At 38.4% G+C, this 19,366-nt stretch overlaps 1 protein-coding gene across 2 annotated transcripts in view; it reads right to left on the bottom strand.

Annotated features, from left to right (window-relative positions):
• Positions 1 to 16,840: 16,840 nt before the first annotated feature.
• SYT14 (synaptotagmin 14) overlaps positions 16,841 to 19,366 on the bottom strand; it is a 260,002-nt gene continuing 257,476 nt past the window's right edge. For both annotated transcript variants that reach the window (XR_008293364.1, XR_008293365.1), the window contains one exon: positions 16,841 to 19,016. The gene's annotated coding sequence lies outside the window, so the exon portion shown is untranslated. The remainder of the gene's footprint in view (positions 19,017 to 19,366) is intronic.

Genomic DNA, 19,366 nt, shown 5'->3' with positions numbered 1-19,366 from the left:
AAACACTTACAAACCCATTTTACAAGGCCAGTATTACCTTGATACCAAAACCACACAAGGACACCACAAGAAAGGAAAATTACAAGTCAATATTCCTGATGAGCATAGATGAAAAAAATCCTCAACAAAATATCAGTAAACAAAATTCAACAATGCAATAAATGGATCATACATCGTGATCAAATGAGGTTTATTCCAGGGATGCAAGGATGGTTCAATATCCACAAATCAATCAACATGATACACCACATTAACAAAATGAAGGATGAAATCATATGATCATTTCAATAGATGCAAAAAAGCATTTGAGACATCCATTTATGACAAAAATTATTAACAAAATGGGTATAGAGTGAATGTACCTCAATGCAGTATAAGACCATATATGAGAAGCCCATTGATAACATCATACTCTAAGATCAGGAACAAGACAAGGATGCTCATTCTCACCAATTTATTCAACATAGAATTGGAAATCCTAGCCACAGCAATTAGGTAAGTAAAAGAAAGAAAAGACATCCAAATTGGAAAGGAAGAAGTAAAACTCACTATTTGCAGATGACATGATATTATATATAGAAAACCTCAAAGATGTCACCAAAAAATTATGGGAATTAATAAATGAATTCAGTAAAGTTGAAGGATAATCAACATACAGAAATTGGGCACATTTCTATGCACTAATAACAAACTATCAGAAAGAGAAATTAAGAAAACAATCTGATTTATAACTGCACGAAAAGGAATAAAATACTTAGGAATAAATGTAGCCAAAGAGGTGAAAGATCACTGAAAACTATAAGATATTGATAAAGGAAACTGAAGAACACCCAAATTAATGGAAAGATATTCTGTGCTCATGGATTGGAAGAATCAATATTGTTAAAATGTCCGTACAACCCAAAGGAATGAACAGATTCAATGCAATCCTTATCAAAATTCCAGTGGCATTTTTAAAATAGAACTGAAACAAACAATTCTAAAATTCATATGGAACTACAAAAGAACCGAAATAGTCAAAACAATCTTGAGAAAGAACAAAGCTGGAGGCACCATGTTCCCTGATTTCAAACTATATTACAAAGCTATAGTAATCAAAACAGTATGGTATTGGCATTAAAAACAGACACATAGATTAATGGAACAGAATAGAGGGCCCAGAAATAAACCCACACCTATATAGTCAATTAATTTACAACAAAGGATCCAAGAATATACAATGTAGAAAGTAGTCTTTTTAATAAATGATTTTGGAAAAATAGGACAGCAAAATGCAAAAGAATGAAACTGGATCGCTATCTTACACCATATACAAAAATTAATTGAATATGGATTAAGTATTTGAATGTAAGACCTGAAACCATAAATTTCTAGAAGAAAACATAGGTGGCAATCTCCTTTACATTGGTCTTGGCAATGATTTTTTTGGATTTGATACCAACAGCAGAGGCAACAAAAGCAAAAATCAACAAGTGGGACTACCTCAAATTAAAAAGCTTCTTCAAAGCAAAAGAAACCATCAACAAAATGAAAGGCAACCTACTGAATGGAAGAAATTATTTGCAAATCCTATACCTGATAAGGGATTAATATCCAAAATATATAAAGAACTCCTACAACTCAATAGCAAAAAACAGTTTGATTAAAATATGGACAGAGGGTCTGAATAGACATTTTTCCAAAGAAGACATACAAATGGCTAATGCGTACATGAAACACCACTCATCACTAATAATCAGGGAAATGCAAATCAAAACCACAATGAGATGTCACCTCACACTTGTTAGAATGACTTATCAGAAAGACAAGAAATAAAAAGTATTGGCAAGAATGTGGAGAAAAGGGAACCCTTGTACAATGCTGGTGTACATGTAAATTAGTGCAGCCACTATGAAAAAGAGTATGGTGATTCCTCAAAAAAAAAAAATTAAAAAATAGGACTACTATATGATCCAGCAATTCCACTTCTGGGTATTTATCCAAAGAAAATGAAAATATTAACTTGAAAAGATATAGACACACCATGTTCATTGCAGCATTATTTCTAATAGCCAAGATGTGGAAACAATGTAAGTGCACATGAATGGATAAATGGATTAAAAAAACTGTGACACAGGGGTACCTGGCTGGCTCAGTGGGTAGAGTATGCAATTCTTCATCTTAGGGTCATGAATTCAAGCATCCATGTTGTGTGTAGAGATTACTTAACATAAACAAACAAACAAACAAACAAAACTGTTATAAATCTCTACATCTATTTAGGAAAAAACCTGGATATACACACATACTGGAATATTATTCAGACAAAAAGATGAAATCTTGCCATTCACAACAATATGGATGAATCTTGATTTTATGATAACTAAAATAAATCAGAGAGAGAAAGAGAGATACTGTGTGATCTCATTTATATGTGGAATAAGAAAAAAAAAACAATCTCATAGATGTAGAGAACTGATTGGTGGTTGTCAGAATTAGGGGCTGGGGGTGGGTGAAATGGGTAAAGGGAATCAAAGTATGCAAACTTCCAGTTATAAAATAAAAAGTCATGGGGAAGTAATGTACAGCATAGTGACTATAGTTAATAATAATGCATTACATATTTGAAAGTTGCTTGGAGAGTAAATCTTAAAGGTTCTTATCTATAAGAAAAACATTTCTGTAATTATGTATGGTAACAGATATTAACTAGACTTATTGTGGTGATCATTTCATAATATATACAAATATCAGATTATTATGTTGTACACCTGAAAGCAATGTAATGTTGTATGTCAGTAATACCTCAATAAAAAATAAATAAAAATAAAAATTTTAAGTGAGTAAGTGGTGGCTATGGCATAAGAAAAGAACTAACTATAAATCAATAAGGAAATATTTGAAATGAGTAAATGCAATTTATGAGTTGCAATATCCAACCCAAAAACTATGATGTCATTTATTTTTAGATATGTGTGTATGAAGTTCCAAGACAGAAATCGGATTATAAACCTTAAGATATCTTGAACTGCAAATTCACTGAAGACAGTGAACAGAGTCAACAGAGTGCCAGACTTAAAACTACTGAAACCCATTCATGAAAACTTTTTGTCATTTTTTTTAAGTTTATTTATTTTGAGAGAGAGAGAGAGAGAGAGAGAGAGAGAGCATGAGCAGGGGAGAGGAGCAGAGAAAGGGACAGAGAATCTCAAGCAGGCCCTGTGCTGTCAGCCCTGATGTGGGGTTCAATTCCACAAACTGTGAGACCATGACCTGAGCCGAAATCAAGAGTCAGACACTTAACCAACTAAGCCACCCAGGTGCCCCAACTTTTTATCATTTGAAAGGGAGATTTCCCAAGTAAAATCTGACTCTTTCAGACTACTGTGGACACTGCCCAATTGGATTAATAAAAAGTCAAACTTACTGGCTTAAAAAAAAAAGTGTAACATTTTTTACAACAAAAACAGGGGCCTATATTCAATCTCTCCAATTCCCCTTCTCTCATTCTCAAACTTTCTCTAATTATGCTTTTCCATTCCATCCATTGAAACTGTTATTGTCCATGTCATTAATGACCTCCATGTTGCTGAATCCAAAACCTTTTCTTGGTTCTCATTTTCCTTGACCTGTGTGCAGCATTTGACCGAGCTGATCACTCTCTCTTCCTTGAAATACATTTTATCTTGCTTGCATGGCAAACATACACACCTGTTTGCCTCCCACGTTCTTGGTGACCTTCTCTATGACCTCTGAATGTTAGAATGCTTTAGGCTCAGTCCATTGAAAGTTGCCAATATCTTTTAGCCACTCTCTTGTGGATCTCATCCAGTCTCATGGCTTCAAATACTGCTTACACTCCGATGATCCCCAAATTTAGTTCTCCAGTCCTAACCTCACTCTTCATCTCCAGACTCCTCTTAAATGTATAATGGACATCACAAGATTTACAGATCCAAAACGGAACCCCTGATTGTCTATGCTCCTTCAACTCTGCCATCTTTAATATTCCCCATTCCAGCTAATAAACCATACTATTTTATTAGTTGCTCATGCAAAAAATGTTGGAGTCATCCTTGACTCTTTTTTTTCCCTTTATGCCCTACATCTAATACATCAAAAAATCCTCCAGGTTCTACCTTTATTTTATTTTTATTTTTATTTTTTTATGGAGCAAGGGTTTGAACTCTTTGAAGACTTATTTATTTTTTTCAGGTTTTTATTTAAATTCCTGTTAGTTAACATACAGCATAATATTAGTTTCAGGTGTACAATATAGTGATTCAACACCTCCACACAAAACCCTGTCCTTGTCACAGCAAGTGCACTCCTTAATCCCCATTACCTATTTTACACATCCCCCTACCCACCTCCTGTCTGGTAACCTTAACGCTTTTCTAGAATGATCATTTTTTATCATCCCTGGTCCAATCCACTGTGACCATCTCTCACCTGGGATATTCCAACAGCCTCCTAACTGGCCTCCCTACTTCAGTCTTTGGCTCTTTCTGTCTCAACAGAAAACAATGTCACTTTTGCTAAGATTTTTCCTAAGACCTTCCATTTCATTCAGTGTAAAAGCCAAATCCTTACAATGGCCTCCATAGGCTGGAAGTATCTCTTTACTTCTCTTTTTTTTTTTCTTTTCAGAATTATTTTTTTAAGTTTATTTATTTATTTTGTGAGAGAGATTGAGAGAGCGCATGTGTGTGTGAGCGGGGGAGGGACAAAGAGGGAAAGGAAGAGAAAGAATCCCAAGCAGGCTCTGCACTGTTAGCAAGAAGCCCAGTGCAGAGCTCAATCCCGTGAACCATGAGATCATGACCTGAGCCTAAATCAAGGGTCTGATGTTTAACCGACTGAGCCATCCACATGCCCCTCCCTTTACTTTTCTGATCTCATTCTGTCTCCAGCTACTCTGGCTCCAATGCATCAGGCCTGTGCTTATTGCCACAGGACACTTGCACTGGCTATTCCTTCTTCCTAGAATTCTCTTTCTCCAGATAGTGGCACAGATCACTATTCCACCTTTTCCAAGTCTTTGCTCAAAAACCACCTTCTTAACAAAACCTGACCACTTCGCTTAAAATTCTAATCATCTCTGTATCTTATTTTTGACCACAAGATTTATCACCTTCTAATAGGCTCTGTATTTTATATATTTATTCTATTTATTACTATCTCTGCCTACTAGAAATTAAGGCCCACGAAGGCAGGGATTTTGTCTTTTTTATTCACCCCTATATCTCCAGCACAGAGACTGACACACTGAAAACACTCAATAAATATGTGTTGATTGAGCATTATTGACTGACAAGTTAGTTTCACATTTGTACAGAATCCCAAAGGCTAAAATAGAGCCACTAGAGCCTATAGTATATAGAATGGTGCAGCAGGCAGTTTGTTTTCTCACTAACTCCTTTGTGTCTTTTAGTGTCTTCTAGAATTCTCTGGTCCAGTGCTTTTACCTGCTTTGCAGCAGTCCAGGACCTGAAGATGTTCCAAGATCTTCAAGCATCCAAATGGTTTTGCGCTGATTTGCCTGCCTGAGGGTCCCCAGTACGATACCTCATCCAAGTGGATGGTGGTGCTCTGGACCAACCCTCCTTTCCCCCAGTGCAGATTTTCATTCATTGCCAAGATGCTTGTCCTAAGCTATAGTCTGAAAATTACGAATTGTGTGAAGAATTGCTCTCCAGGATCCTGTAACATCCCTTCTTGGCAAAGCCACCCTTTCAGAAGCCAGGAACTCCTCCACTGTCTTTCTAAACCTACTTCAAAATTTGCTCAGAAACACTTCAATGATTATGTGCATTTTATATACAAGCATTGAGCTAGGCACTGCAGGTGAAGTATAAATGAATAAGATACTGTTCCTACACTTACAGAGTTGTCAATATTGTGAGTAGCACAAGATAGGCATAGAAATAACGGCACCATTTAGTAATTCAGGGCATAGTAGATGCCATGGGAGCTCAGTGGTGGGACAAATCAAATCCAGCTGAGAGAAGCCAGAAGACCTACTTAAGAAATTAAAATCTGAAGTTGACTTTGAAGGATAAGTAGGTTCTCAATGGGTGGACATGGGGTATAGATGAAAAGTATTTCAAGTGGAGGAAACCATTTGAGGAACATAGGTTGGAAAGCAAAGGGCATCTTTAGTAAGCATTCCAGTTTTACTAGAGTGATAAAGTACGTGAAAGTCAAAGGTAGATGCAGCCATATGAAAACAAGCGTTGAACAACGAGATGAGTTCGATTTTAATTTAATAATCAGTGGGGAACATTTTAAGTTTTTGAACTGGAGAATGCCAGGATCAAAGTCAAGTTTTAGGAAGTGTAACATGCAGTGGAAAGCAGTGTCAGGAAGCTATTCCAACAGTCTAGGTGAGGGAAAACACTGGTTTGTGTTAGGGTAGTAGCCCTTGATGGGAAGGAGACAGATGAGAGCTATCGCAGAGTTGGAATCTTTAGGGTATAATCACTGATTGGTTGTGGGGAAGGGAAGAGTGAAAGATGACTCTGGGGTTCCTCATTGAGTCACCCTGTGGCTAAGTGAACCCGTAACAAATGAAGGGAATACGACGTGTTGGTTCTGGTTATGCTGAGAATGTGGTGCTTATGGAATAGACAGATGGAGGGGTCTGGTAGACAGCTGAATGTTCTTGTCTAGATGAAGACCAGAATTGAAGAGCAAATTATAAAAATTTAGTATTATTTCAATAACTACTGAGGTTGAAGTCTTAGGACTTAATGAAATAGTTGAAGACGTTACAGAGCATTTAAGAGTAAGGGGTTTAGGTTAGCACCTTGACAAATCTGATAAATGCATTTATTCAGAGATGGAAATAATATTTTGGCTTAGTGTGTGAACTCCTCAGGGATATTTGTATTAATGATATAAAAAGACTTTTGGCAGGGCGCCTGGGTGGCTCAATTGGTTAAGCGTCCGACTTTGGCTCAGGTCATGATCTCGGGGTTTCTAGGTTTGAGCCCTGCGTCAGGCTCTGTGCTGACAGCTCGGCACAGAGCCTGATTTGGATTCTGTGTCTCCCTCTCTCTCTGCCCCTCCCCTGCTAGCTCTCTCTCTCTCTTTCTCTCTCAAAAACAAACATTAAAAAAATTTCTTTAAAGACCCTTTGGGCTTAAATTTGAAAGAAGAAATTTGGGATGGAATAGTAGATTTGGGATAGCAAGCAGTCTCTCCTAGGTGTCCTGACGTCATAATACAATCATGCCTGTATGCTGTGCTTCTTGGTGTGGTTGAAGCTATGGATTCACCATTACAGGTGGAAAGGGATTTGATAATTCATCAGAAAATCCTGAAATAATCTCTGAAAATATATAAATCATTGATAATGAGCTTGGAGTGTTGTATCTCTCAGAGATATCTGTGTTTTAATAGGAGTCTCCTAAATATGACATAAACCATAATTGAAGTGATTAATAATTAGTGACAAGATTTCAGTATAAGCCAACAAATATTATTTCTGAATGGAAATCACACAACGTATATGGTCCCTTGTTCAAGGTACTACCCATATTAGTGAATAGGTAGGAACAGTTTACAGCAAACATACCAATTATTTCTAAAGAGATGTTTTTCTAACATAGTTGGTAATTTTTGCAGTCACAAACATTTCTATTGAAATACTTTTAATGCTGTTAATATTGTATTAGCTGAAAGAGTGTGGTAATTGGATGTATATCAACCTCAACATTTATCCCAAGGCTTCAGAGAAAAGATGGTCCATAAGTTTGGTATAAAAGGTGGGTGGGCCTGGATAACCAGAGAGGAGGAGGAAGGAGCCTTCCATCTGAGCAAGGGATGGTCAAAGTGTGTGTGTGTGTGTGTGTGTGTGTGTGTGTGTGTGTGTGTGTGTGTGTTGGAGGGTGGGTTTAAACTTCTTACAAAATAAATTGAGATGATAAATAAATAAGAAAAATGAAGATATGAATATTTTCTAGGAATATCACCTGTTTTTGTTCTATTTTTGTTTTCTTCCAAAGAGATTTTCCCCACCCATTTGCTTTCATTGGGAGGAAGGGCCTATACAGTTTTTCCTGACCCCAAATCTAAACACATAGGTCCACACTGTGCCAGAGCACTAGCTCAGAAGTATGATTTGTTAAGGAAGGAGACGTAGTGTTTCATCCAAAACCTGAATACAGATTTTGGTGAAGTCTCAGAGAGGCTATGCAGAGTTGTGCCAGGGGATACAGACCTAGACAGCAGAGTGTATCCCAGCTAATCTTAAGCCTGTTTTTTAATTTTATTTTATTTTATTTTATTTTATTTTATGTGCTTTTTTAAGTAATCTCTGTGCCCAACATGGGGCTAGAACTCATGACCCCTAGATCAAGAGTTATATGTTCTACCAACTGAGCTTATTTGTAAATTTCCCTATATAATAAGGGTGGGCTCCAAAATTCATAATTTTGTCATCCTGTTAAAAAAGACATAAGCCAAGGAGAATGAGACCCCAAAGAGGGGCAGTTTGTGGAGAAACTGTAGCCACTTATAATTTGATTTCAAAATCTCTTCCCTTTCCTATTTGCCTTATCTGTACATTGTTATAAAACAGGTAAGCTGAACATTTTATGAGGCTTACTGCTAGAATAGCAGGATATATTTATGATACTATGCCATCACCCCAAGAAGCATTTATTAAGTGACTAATAGTTGCATTGGCACATGGACAATTAATCTAACATGGTTGTTTCAGGAGCTGGAAGGTTTGTAGGTATCGGCAGTATTTTCTTGGGCTCATCCTTTGCCTTATATCTGTGTAATTTCTAGAGTTCTTTTCATCTTAGTGTATAGATATTCTATTTTTTTTCATTTTTAAAAGATTAAAGCCTCAAGTAAGAGTTTTGATAGCTGACTAAGGCAAGAATATAATCTAAGTAAGTAAAAATTTAAGCTATGTAAAAATTATAGAGATTTAAGTGTGATCCTAATTACATTTATTAAATATTGTTCAATTTGTTTTAAGTAGGATACTGTCTCTTTACTAAAATAATCAATACTGGGATTAAGTGAAACGTGTGTACTTTTCATAAGCATGTTTGATTTTGAAAATCAATTGATTTTGAATTGTGGGTCACACAATTTATAAACAGAGACCTAGGATAAGTAAGTCAGTGTTATGAAGACATAAAGCTCTAATTAGGAGGAAAATATAAAAGAGATACAGCATGTGGTGATCATTCTTCCCATCTGTAGGCATTAGCCTTGAGTTGATTTAGAGCCATTTTGTATCATGTCCATGAACACAATGCTAATAGAGTAAACAGACTGTATCAGTAACCTGTGTCAGGAAAGGGAATACGGAATCATGTTCTGGCAGGGGAATGCTTAAAGACAAATTCATGTTTGAGCACTTCATTTTGTATTTCTGTCTTCTGCGTGGTATAAAATGTACAGGCATATCAAAGTTCATAACAAAAACTGCTTATGCCTTTAGGAAGACGTATTTATTTTCAACAGTGTAAAGGGAAAAGCACACAATTGGAGTGGAGAGAGAGAGGGAGACAGAGAAAGAGACAGAGAGAGAGGAGACCTGCGGCAGACATCACCTGAGTGGGAAATTACACATCCCGCACACACACGCACGCTCTGCACACACATGCACAGAATTCATTTCTGACAATTTAATTGTTTAATGGTAGGACTAACAAGGAATCCTTTCTAAAGTAATGGCATATAAAGGCTTCCTAGTGAAGTTAATATTCCTGCTGCATTTGATGGGTGTTTCCCATTTGTGCAGTTCTGCCCTAACAGAATCCTCCTGGTGTTTGATGAGGGGAGGCAGGAGGGGCCATGGTGTCTGGGTTCAATAGCAGAATCTGGAGAATGCCTGAGCCTGTGACCTTACCCATTAAAGCAAATAAATCTGGGGCCACGATTGGCACCAGAGCAATTGCTCACATCGGTTGTAATGTCTTGGCTTACAGTTCAAGGCTCTGGTCTTCTTGGACCGATGGCTGGCTGTTTTGAGCACAGGGCCCTTGCTTACATAGTTGTCTGTTTTGCCTTAGTTCACTAGAACCAGGGTTTGGCAGTCATTTGTGCTGAGGTTTTAGGACTTCACTTTGACCAGTCTTCTAGATAATGAAATGAATGATGTCTCAGATGCTAGGATTTGAATTCTCATCTGGAGCCACAGTCTCTTCTCATATTTCCTTACGGTTCAGACTTTGCTCATTTCTGTGCTTTAATTGGTTCCCTGGGTGGCCTGCCTGTTATAGCCATGTACATAACAATGGATGCTCTGTGGAAGAATAACTGTATCTTAAGAAATATAAAGTTCCCAAAGCAGACCCTCATTTGATAGTTTCCATTCTTAAATCAATACATTTTACATTCATTATTCTGGTTACTTGGCTTTGAAAAAAAAGTTTCATTGCCTGTATCAGAGAAAGCTAGTGGTGGTGGTGGAGATAGAGTTTGACCACAACAGAGAAGCTGGTTTGCTCTGGAGCATGGTTTCCTGTTGGTTGTGGAACAACTCCCATGCTGTCTGCTCCTCTCACTGGAGCTCTGTGTCTTTCAGTCTAGGAAAAGGCTTAGTAGGCAGAATTGAAAACGACAGACTATTTTTAACACAAGCTTTATATCCCACAGTTCTGGTTCTTACTTCTATTATCATTACTTATTCATAGACTTTTATTCCCAAATATCATTACCCTTTACAGTAATAGGATCAGCAAAGCAACCACTTAAAACAAACAAATGCAGGAATCCAAGTCTGCTCACAGAAACATTTCCCCCCTTCTTGCCAGTTCTCTGCCTCTCTCTCTGACTACCTGGGGGAGAAGGAGTACATATCAGTCACTCAGAAGCTCTGCTCCTTCAGAAATATCAGTGGAACAGAGGGGCTTGGCAGTAGGTAATGAAATGAAGGCACAGACAGTCTAAGGAAACAGAAAGGAGGTAATGAAATCTGGGAAAAACAAGGGAGGGAAAAAGGAGCGGAGGAAGGTGGGAAGCAGGAAGAAAACTAAGAATACAGTGTGTTCCTGAAATTCAGTTTCAGCAGAGGCAAACCCATCTGAAACAGATCTTATTTAATTTACAGTGACTCTGAAGCAGGATTGTGTAATTATTCCCTATCTAGCAACAACAGCTATATGTCCCGAGGACCTACTATATGCCAGATGCTTTCTAAATGTTATTTGATTTATACAACTTTTCACTTTTTTAAGTTTATTTATTTTGAGAGAGAGAGAGAGAGAGAGAGAGAGAGAGAGAGAGAGAAAGTGTGAGCAGGGGAGAGGCAGAGAGGGAGAGAGAATTCCAAGCAGGCTCCATCAGTGCAGAGCCCAAGACAGGGCACAATCTCACAAACTATGAAATCATGACCTGAGCTAAAATCAAGAATCAGATACTTAACTGGCTCAGCGATCCAGGTGCCCCTAACTATTTTTTTTTTTAGAGAGTGTGAGAGGCAGCGTGAGTGAGCAAATGAGTGTATGTATGTACATGTGCACTTGAGTGAGGGAAGAGGGGCAGAGGGAGAGAGAGAGAATCTTCTTTTTTTAATTTATTTTTTATTTTATTCTTTAAGTTTAAATCCAAGTTAGCTAACATACAATGTAATAATGATTTCAGGAATAGAATTGAGTGATTTATCACTTACATATAACACCCAGTGTTCATCCCAACAAGTGCCCTCCTTAATGCCCATCACCCATTTAGCCCATCTCCCTACACAACACCCACAAGCAACCCTCAGTTTGCTCCTTGTATTTAAGTATCTCTTTTGGTTTGTCTCCTTCTCTGTTTTTATCTTGTTTTTGTTTTCCTTCCCCATGTTGAGAGAGAATCTTAAGTAGGCTCCATACTCAGCATGGAGCCTGATGCGGGGCTTGATCCCATGACCCCGGGATAATGACCTGAACCGAAATCAAGAGTCAGACGCTCAACTGACTGAGCCACCCAGGTGTCCCTATACAACTTATAATAGTGGGCATGACTGTCTCCATGTTACAGTTAAGGAGACTGAGGCTTAGAAAGGCTAAAAGGCTTGTCTAAAGTTGTATGTGTCATTTGGGTAGACCTGGAACATCAACTTAGATGGTATGAATCCATATTCTCTGCTCATAACCAATATAATTTTTTCAGACTGACTTCCACTGTGTCATATGTCTTGCATTTTATTTGGTCATTTGTCTTTCCACTCATATATTTATTTATTTATGAATACACCACATTGTTCCAGAAATGATTTAAGATGGTGTAAATGCCTCAGAGCTATGCACATATCTAAGCAGCTTGCACATGGTTAGGACAGTCTATGTATTTGTTGATTGAGCCATGCAACATCAATTGCCAAGGGTTTAGAGTTCTTTCAATGTGGGGTCCTCTTCCTTTTTTATCTTTAAAAGTAGGCCAGCCAGAAACCTGTCTGTGCAGGAAGGTGTGGATACAGGAACCAGAGTCAGGGCTAACTAATCTCCTAAAACCTTTTCTAGAGACACTTGCTTCTCTATTACTCTGGTTTATGGGAATTCTTTCTCTTCAGTGATTACTTACATAAATGTGAAAAGTGAATTGGCAGGAGGAAGAAAGGGTAACATTATCAGGGAGTAATCTGGCAAATACTACTTCAGCCAGGTGTTCAAGGTCAACATCAACAGTAATAAGTCATGTTGATAGCATGTATTCTTGATCCATTGTACTGAAAATAGCACTTTATGGGGCACCTGGATGGCTCCGTGTTGGTTAAGCACATGACTTCAGCTCATGTCATGATCTCATAGTTTGTGAGTTCGAGCCCTGCATTGAGCTCTGGGCTGACAGCTCGGAGCCTGGAGCCTGCTTCTGATTCTGTGTCTCCCTCTCTCTCTGCCCCTCCCTTGCTCATGCTCTTTCTCTCTCTCTCTCTCTCTCTCTCTCAAAAATAAATAAACATTAAAAAAAAAAGAAAATAGCACTTCACCTCTGTGATCCGCCTCCCAAAAACCTATAACTTCAGTCTAGTCATGAGAAAAACATCAGGAAAAATCCCAATTAAGTGACATTATATGAAATACCACACCAGGAGTCCTTAAAACTGTCTAGGTCATCAAAAATAAGGAAAGTCTAAGAAACTGTCAGTCAAAAGGAGCCTAAGGAGACAGGGTGACTAAATGTTATGTGGTGTCCTGGAACAGAAAAAAGACAGTAAGTGGAAACTAAGGAAATGTTAATAAAGTATGGACTCTAGTTAATTATAATGCATCAGAATTTGTTCATTAATTGTCACAAATGTGCTATACTAATGTAAGGTGTTACTAATAGGGGAAACTGTGCAGGGAATATGGGAACTCTGTGCTACCTTCTCAATTTTTCTGCAAATCTAAAACTGTTCTAAAAAATAAAGTCTATAAAAATATTGACACACACACACACACACACACACACACACACACACACACACATGAATTGACCAAGATTATTGACAGAACCAATGGAACAACCAGAAGTAGAATGTATGTCTCTGGCTTGAAAAACCTGACCCAACAATTGAGATAGAGAGCTTTTCCTTGAATTAACTGCAATTTAGTTTCCAGTTGGTCCCTGGATTTTTTATTACCAGCTTTTGAATATCTAAAGAAAGGATGAATAAATGCCTCAAGTGAATAAATGCCATGGCAGCAGACACTTATGGAGATTTACTGCCTCTAGGATGAGGATAATTCAAATTGGGTTCCAGACCTTTCAATGTCACCCTGCCTGCACCTAGTTCACTATTCAGAACCCAGCAAGAGTTCCTGAATTACTCCAGAAACTGATCAAATAGTTAATTCAATTCAAAACTCTAATGCCACTAAGAGACTCTTAAAAACTGAGAACAAACTGAGGGTTGATGGGGCATGGGAGGGAGGGGAGGGTGGGTGATGGGTATTGAGGAGGGCGCCTTTTGGGATGAGCACTGGGTGTTGTACGGAAACCAATTTGACAATAAATTTAATAAAAAAAAAAAACTCTAATGCCACACCCTGTTTAGCTTACTATTTGTTGGAAACTCCCAATGTCTTATCCGTAGCCATATTGGTGACTATGTCACCAATAGAAACCACAGATATTTGCATATTGCGTTACAGTTGCTGTCGATATCTCAAAATATCATTTACACTCATCACTACTTTGAAATTATGGTAGAATTAGATTTGCTCCTGTATCTTGATATTTAATGCATTAATAAAGAACTACGTGTATTACTGTAGCAAACATTTAAAAATGTTTTGATAACTGTATTTTCATATCATTGGTTTCCTCTGTAATTCTATGGAGCTTTAAAAATACAATTAAAAACAATTTTTTTCTGAGAAGGGGTCCAAAAGCTTCCGTAGATCCCCAAAGAGGCTCATGGCACATAAAAAGATTAATCTTTGATATAGTGGAAAGAACTCTGAACTAGGACTCATGAATCCTGAATTGTGTTATCTCCATAAAATCTCTTGACCTCTAGATTCCTCATTTTTTTCACCACTGTCCACCTTAAAAACAAATCTGAGCAGATCAAATCAGATACCACATAGGGAAATGCCTGTAAATTGCAAAACCATGCACTTGTAAGGAATAAATGTTATTATTATGTTTGGCCATTAGATAAAAATGACTTTTTACCAAGGTTTTAAATGTAGTTAATTGCTAGGAATATTTCTCACTCAATGACTTAGACCACGTTTACATGAGCAAAATGAAGTGGAAAATTGAGTCAATTCTCTGGCTAATAATTCTTGCTAATAGTTTGCTACATTTGCCTGCAACATCCAGATAATCAAAGAAAATGTGTTTTAACTCAAATTATCAGCATAGCTGTATCACATTTCTCAACTCTACTTTGAATGTATAGATTCAAATGCCAAAATTGAAATTTCTTAATACCAAGAGGAGTAGAATTACTTTCAGGCCCCTAGTCTAGTGATACTACTCCAGATGTGCACACTGAAATACTTCATGTGTTTTATAAAAACTGATGGTTCTTTGTGCATCAGGACACGTGCATATCATTGCTTAGAGAGTTCTTCTGTTTTAGGTAGACATTTCAATTCCATATGTATTCACAGACCCTAAACCACTTGGACTTCTGTATGATACATATGTCTTAGGATAATGTTGTCTTTTTAGACCCTCAGTAGTTTGTGAGTGGGGAGCATTTTCAATGAAAAGGCCGGCCTACCCTTGTTTTACAGTGTCTGAATCCTAAGCAATCTATACACAACTATGTGCAGTCATGCTTTAAGGAAACTTGCAAACCAAACTGTAAACTGAAAGCACTTTTGAATTAGCCAGAAGATCAAGTAAGGAATTCAACTAGAAAATCTTAGTGAGTCTCATCCCTTCCACCCTCTGCTATAAAAGTAAGTTCATTCACTCAGTCTAAGGAAATGAGCACATTTTCTTTCTCTGCTACCTCTTCCTACAACTTGTCATATACAACCAATACAAATGTATAGGTTCAATTTGATTCATGATGCAGTTATGTTGAGAAGATATACTGAAATCAAATTGACTTGCTGGAAAATACTTCCAACAAAAAGAAAATCCATTTCTGAATTAGGTCACATTCTGAGATACTGGGGTTAGTGATTTAACATACGGATTTTGGGAGGGGATGCAATTCATCTTGGAACACACACACTAAGTGTTCAATACATATTTGACACTCTAAGTTTAAAGGTAATATGCTTGTGAAGAGCTAGAGGGGCATCACTTCTTGAGATGAGACACACGGGTAAAGCTTCAATGACAGTGTAACTATGTATATAAGTCAGCAGCTAAACCAATACAGGCCTCTATTTCAGGATGGATAGTTTCTAGCAGTAGTTTTTAATTTTTATTCTGAAGTATCTCTAACAGTGTCCTGGGCTTTATCTAAAAAAGATCTACATGAGTTACCCTGGGGTAAACTTGACTTTCTACTGTAAAGATGGGTCATGCTTACATTATAGTTTCTCATTCCCTCTGGAACACATTGGTTTTGGTTATCACACAGTTTGAGGAAGAGGTCCCTACCACCTAAGGACTTAATGCTTCTGAGAGTATGTCGAATGCAGGGAGATAGACCAGTCTTTAATTGAAATAAGTTGAGGGAATATGTTTAACCCAGATTGAGATTCCAATTCAAACTTAAGAAAGAACTTTTTTTTTTACTAACTTGTTTTCCTTTACTTTTAATTGAAGATACCAATATCCATAGTTTAAAATGTCAAAGTTCTGTAAGACTCAACTAAAACCAATGATCTCTATCCCATCTCTACCCATCTTCAATTATTGCTACCTAGAAACAACCACATGTGACACTTTAGGTCTTTCTTTTGGTACTTACCTTGACATTTCTAAATAATATTTTTTAATGTTTATTTATTTTGAGATGGGGGCATAACCAGGAGAGAGGCAGAGAGAGAAAATCCCAAGCAGGCTCCACGCTGTCAGCACAGGGCCCAACAGGGGGTTTGAACCCATAAATCATGCGATCACGACCTGAACCAAAACCAAGAGTCAGAAATTTAACCGACTGAGCCACCCAGGCACCCCTCTAAATAATGTTTTTAAATGTTCCTTCCTTATATTTTTCATTTTAGTTATATCTATTCTTGGCTGCCTACCATGGAAGGTGAGGCTTTGGTTCTCTCTGAGGTATCCATATTCTTCCGAGAACGAGTGCGGGAGGGGCAGAGAGAGAGGGAGAGAGAGAAAATCTTAAGCAGGCTTCCAGCTCAGTGCTGATCTTAACTCAGGGCTCAATCCCATGATCGTGAGATCATGACCTGAGTCGGAATCAAGAGTCAGACGCTCAACCAACTGAGCCACCCAGGCGCCCCTACATTTCCTTGTTTGTAAAGCTTTTTCCCCCTCTTAGATTAATAATTGCTTGTTATTTTTTTTCTTACTTTTCTATGTATCTGTCAGCAATGCACCTGCAAATTCACTGCCAGAGTATAAATGTCCTTTCAATATGCTCAAATATATTCTCTCCTCTTTTTTTTTCTTTTCTGTTTTTCTTCCCTCTCCTCCTCACTCCTGCCCCCACCTCCCACCTATGCTCTGTCACACACATGAGTGAGGCATCCTTCCTGGATGTCATTCTTATCCAATCAGAGACCCTAGTTGCTCTCTAGGCCTGCTGTCTCCAGCTATCATCCTGGGTTTTCCATTATCATCATCTTGGGGTTCCTTTACCTCCTTGCTGTGATCAATCCCTTCTCCCTTGTTTTTTAAATCCCATATATTCTTCTAACTTCCTTCTTTCTGATGGATTACATTTTTAAGTGCTTGCCAAGAAAAGGCACATAAGAAGTACATTTTCTGAGACTTTGTGTGCCCGCGGTCAATTATTGTCCCTCTTTTAGGGTGCTGGAGCTGGATCCTGTAAACACCTTTCCTTTGCCAGCCGAAGCAATGTTATGTTTCATCAATAGAGGGCTCTGGAAAGACACTGCAAGGCAGGGCACAGAAAAGGTCTTTTCCTAGTTCCCATGGGTAAGGTAGCTGTCAACAAGGGTGCAAGGAACTCATTGGTACCTGCCCTCCAGCAATTTCTCCTCTCCCCTCCAGCAGGTGCCTCCAGTTCTTCCAGTGGTGACTTCTGCTAAGCCAGCTCCATCCAGCTCACTCCTGTGGATGGCATCCTACACATTGGCTTCAGTGTGCCACACCCCAGTGGGCAGTTTCCCATGAACCAGCTTCGGTCCAGGGCACCCCAGTGAACTTCTCCACCATCCCACGGGCATCAGCGGCGCCCTGTATGAGGAGGTCCGGACCTCAGCCTTCGGGGGAGGAGGGTCTTCCAAATTTATTCCTTCTTTGTTTTGGGGTACTCAGCCACTACACTTAGTATTCCTATATGCTTTAGGGTTCTCTTTTACCATGTTAATCATCTTCTACTAATTAAGAATTCTTCATATTAAAATTTCCCTGCATCTAACAGATACACTTTGCACATCTGAAAATGTCTCTATCCTCTTATTTTCTTATTTGATTGAACACTTGGTTGGGCAGAGAATTCTGGGTTGAAAATAATTTCCTTCAGGTTGAATACAGTTGCATTTATTTCTAGTTTCCATTGTTATTATTGAGAAGTTTGATACTCTTCTGGTTCCTGTTCTTGTTGTATAGGACATTTAAAAAAAGCGAGGGGTACCTGGGTGGTTCAGTTGGTTGGGCGTCCGACTTCAGCTCAGATCATGATCTCACAGTTCGGGTTCAAGCCCTGCGTCAGGCTCTGTGCTGACAGCTCAGAGCCTGGAGCCTGCTTCAGATTCTGTGTCTTCCTCTCTCTCCCCAACTCATGCTCTGTCTCTGTCTGTCTCTCTCAAAAATAAATAAACATTAAAAAATTAAAAAAAAAAAAGCTGGGAGCGTTTAGGATCTTCTCTTTATTACCAGGGTTCTGAAATTTCATGATGTGTCTTGGAGCAAGGTGTTGGGAGTGATCTGGAAATTCACGTCACTGAGTCCTAGGATATTTTCTTGGATTATTTCTATAATGGCACCCTCCTCTTCATTTTCTCTACTTATTCTTTTTGGGATTCCTATTGCATGCATGTTGGACATTCTACACTGGTCTTCTAAGCTTCTAAATTTTCTCCCCCGTTGTCCATCTCTCTCTCTTTTTCTTTCCAGGAGATTAAGTCTATCTCACAATCTTTCTCTGCTATTGTGTATTGAGTTTGGGAGCGAGGCACTAAGAAATTGTATGGGAGCCTTTGTGTGAGTGGTCGAGTGGTTGTGGTACTTCTGGAACGGTGGTCTTCATTAGAGGGGGGCCCGCTGGACAGTGTCATAAGTGCCCCCAGCAGTCAGTATCTGTGAAGCTCTCGGTTTGGTCAATTTTCCCAGAGAAAAATCTTCCAGTCTTCTTTTCGGGGGGTATCAGTATGGATGCCAGCATTTTAGGGAGCCAAATTAAAGAAAAGCAATGAAATTCTCACCTTCTGTATGTAGACTTCCATTATCAGGCAGTATCTCTGCCCTTGGCTTCCTGATGTCCTGTGTCCTGAGCCACTTGATGGAGCTTCTTCTGAGAGCAAACCAGTCTTGCCCTGGGATGAAAAAAGGTAGTCACTGTGTGGGGTGAAGGAGGGCATCTGAGAGTTCTAAGTTCTTCCTATACAGACTTACCCTATCCTTCCATTTTTAGCCCCACCTGACCAGCACTTTGAGGTATATAATACCTGAAACTTCTAAATTATTTCTAAACCATTCTGGGGTTCTTTACTGTTCTGGGTTATCTTACTTTGCCTTGTGCTGGTTTAAAAGTTTCAGCTTCTCTTATCTGATAAGTATTTTATACTCAGCTGTTTACTTTCTAAATTCTACCAGGTTATAATGCCCTCTCCTTTCTCTTTCTTGTTGCCTTTATTGATTTGTGTCTTTTAGGAAATCTATTTAT

Source organism: Acinonyx jubatus, chromosome E4, assembly GCF_027475565.1.
Source record: "Acinonyx jubatus isolate Ajub_Pintada_27869175 chromosome E4, VMU_Ajub_asm_v1.0, whole genome shotgun sequence".
Lineage (NCBI taxonomy): Eukaryota > Metazoa > Chordata > Mammalia > Carnivora > Felidae > Acinonyx > Acinonyx jubatus.
This window is presented reverse-complemented; position numbering and strand designations above follow the sequence as displayed.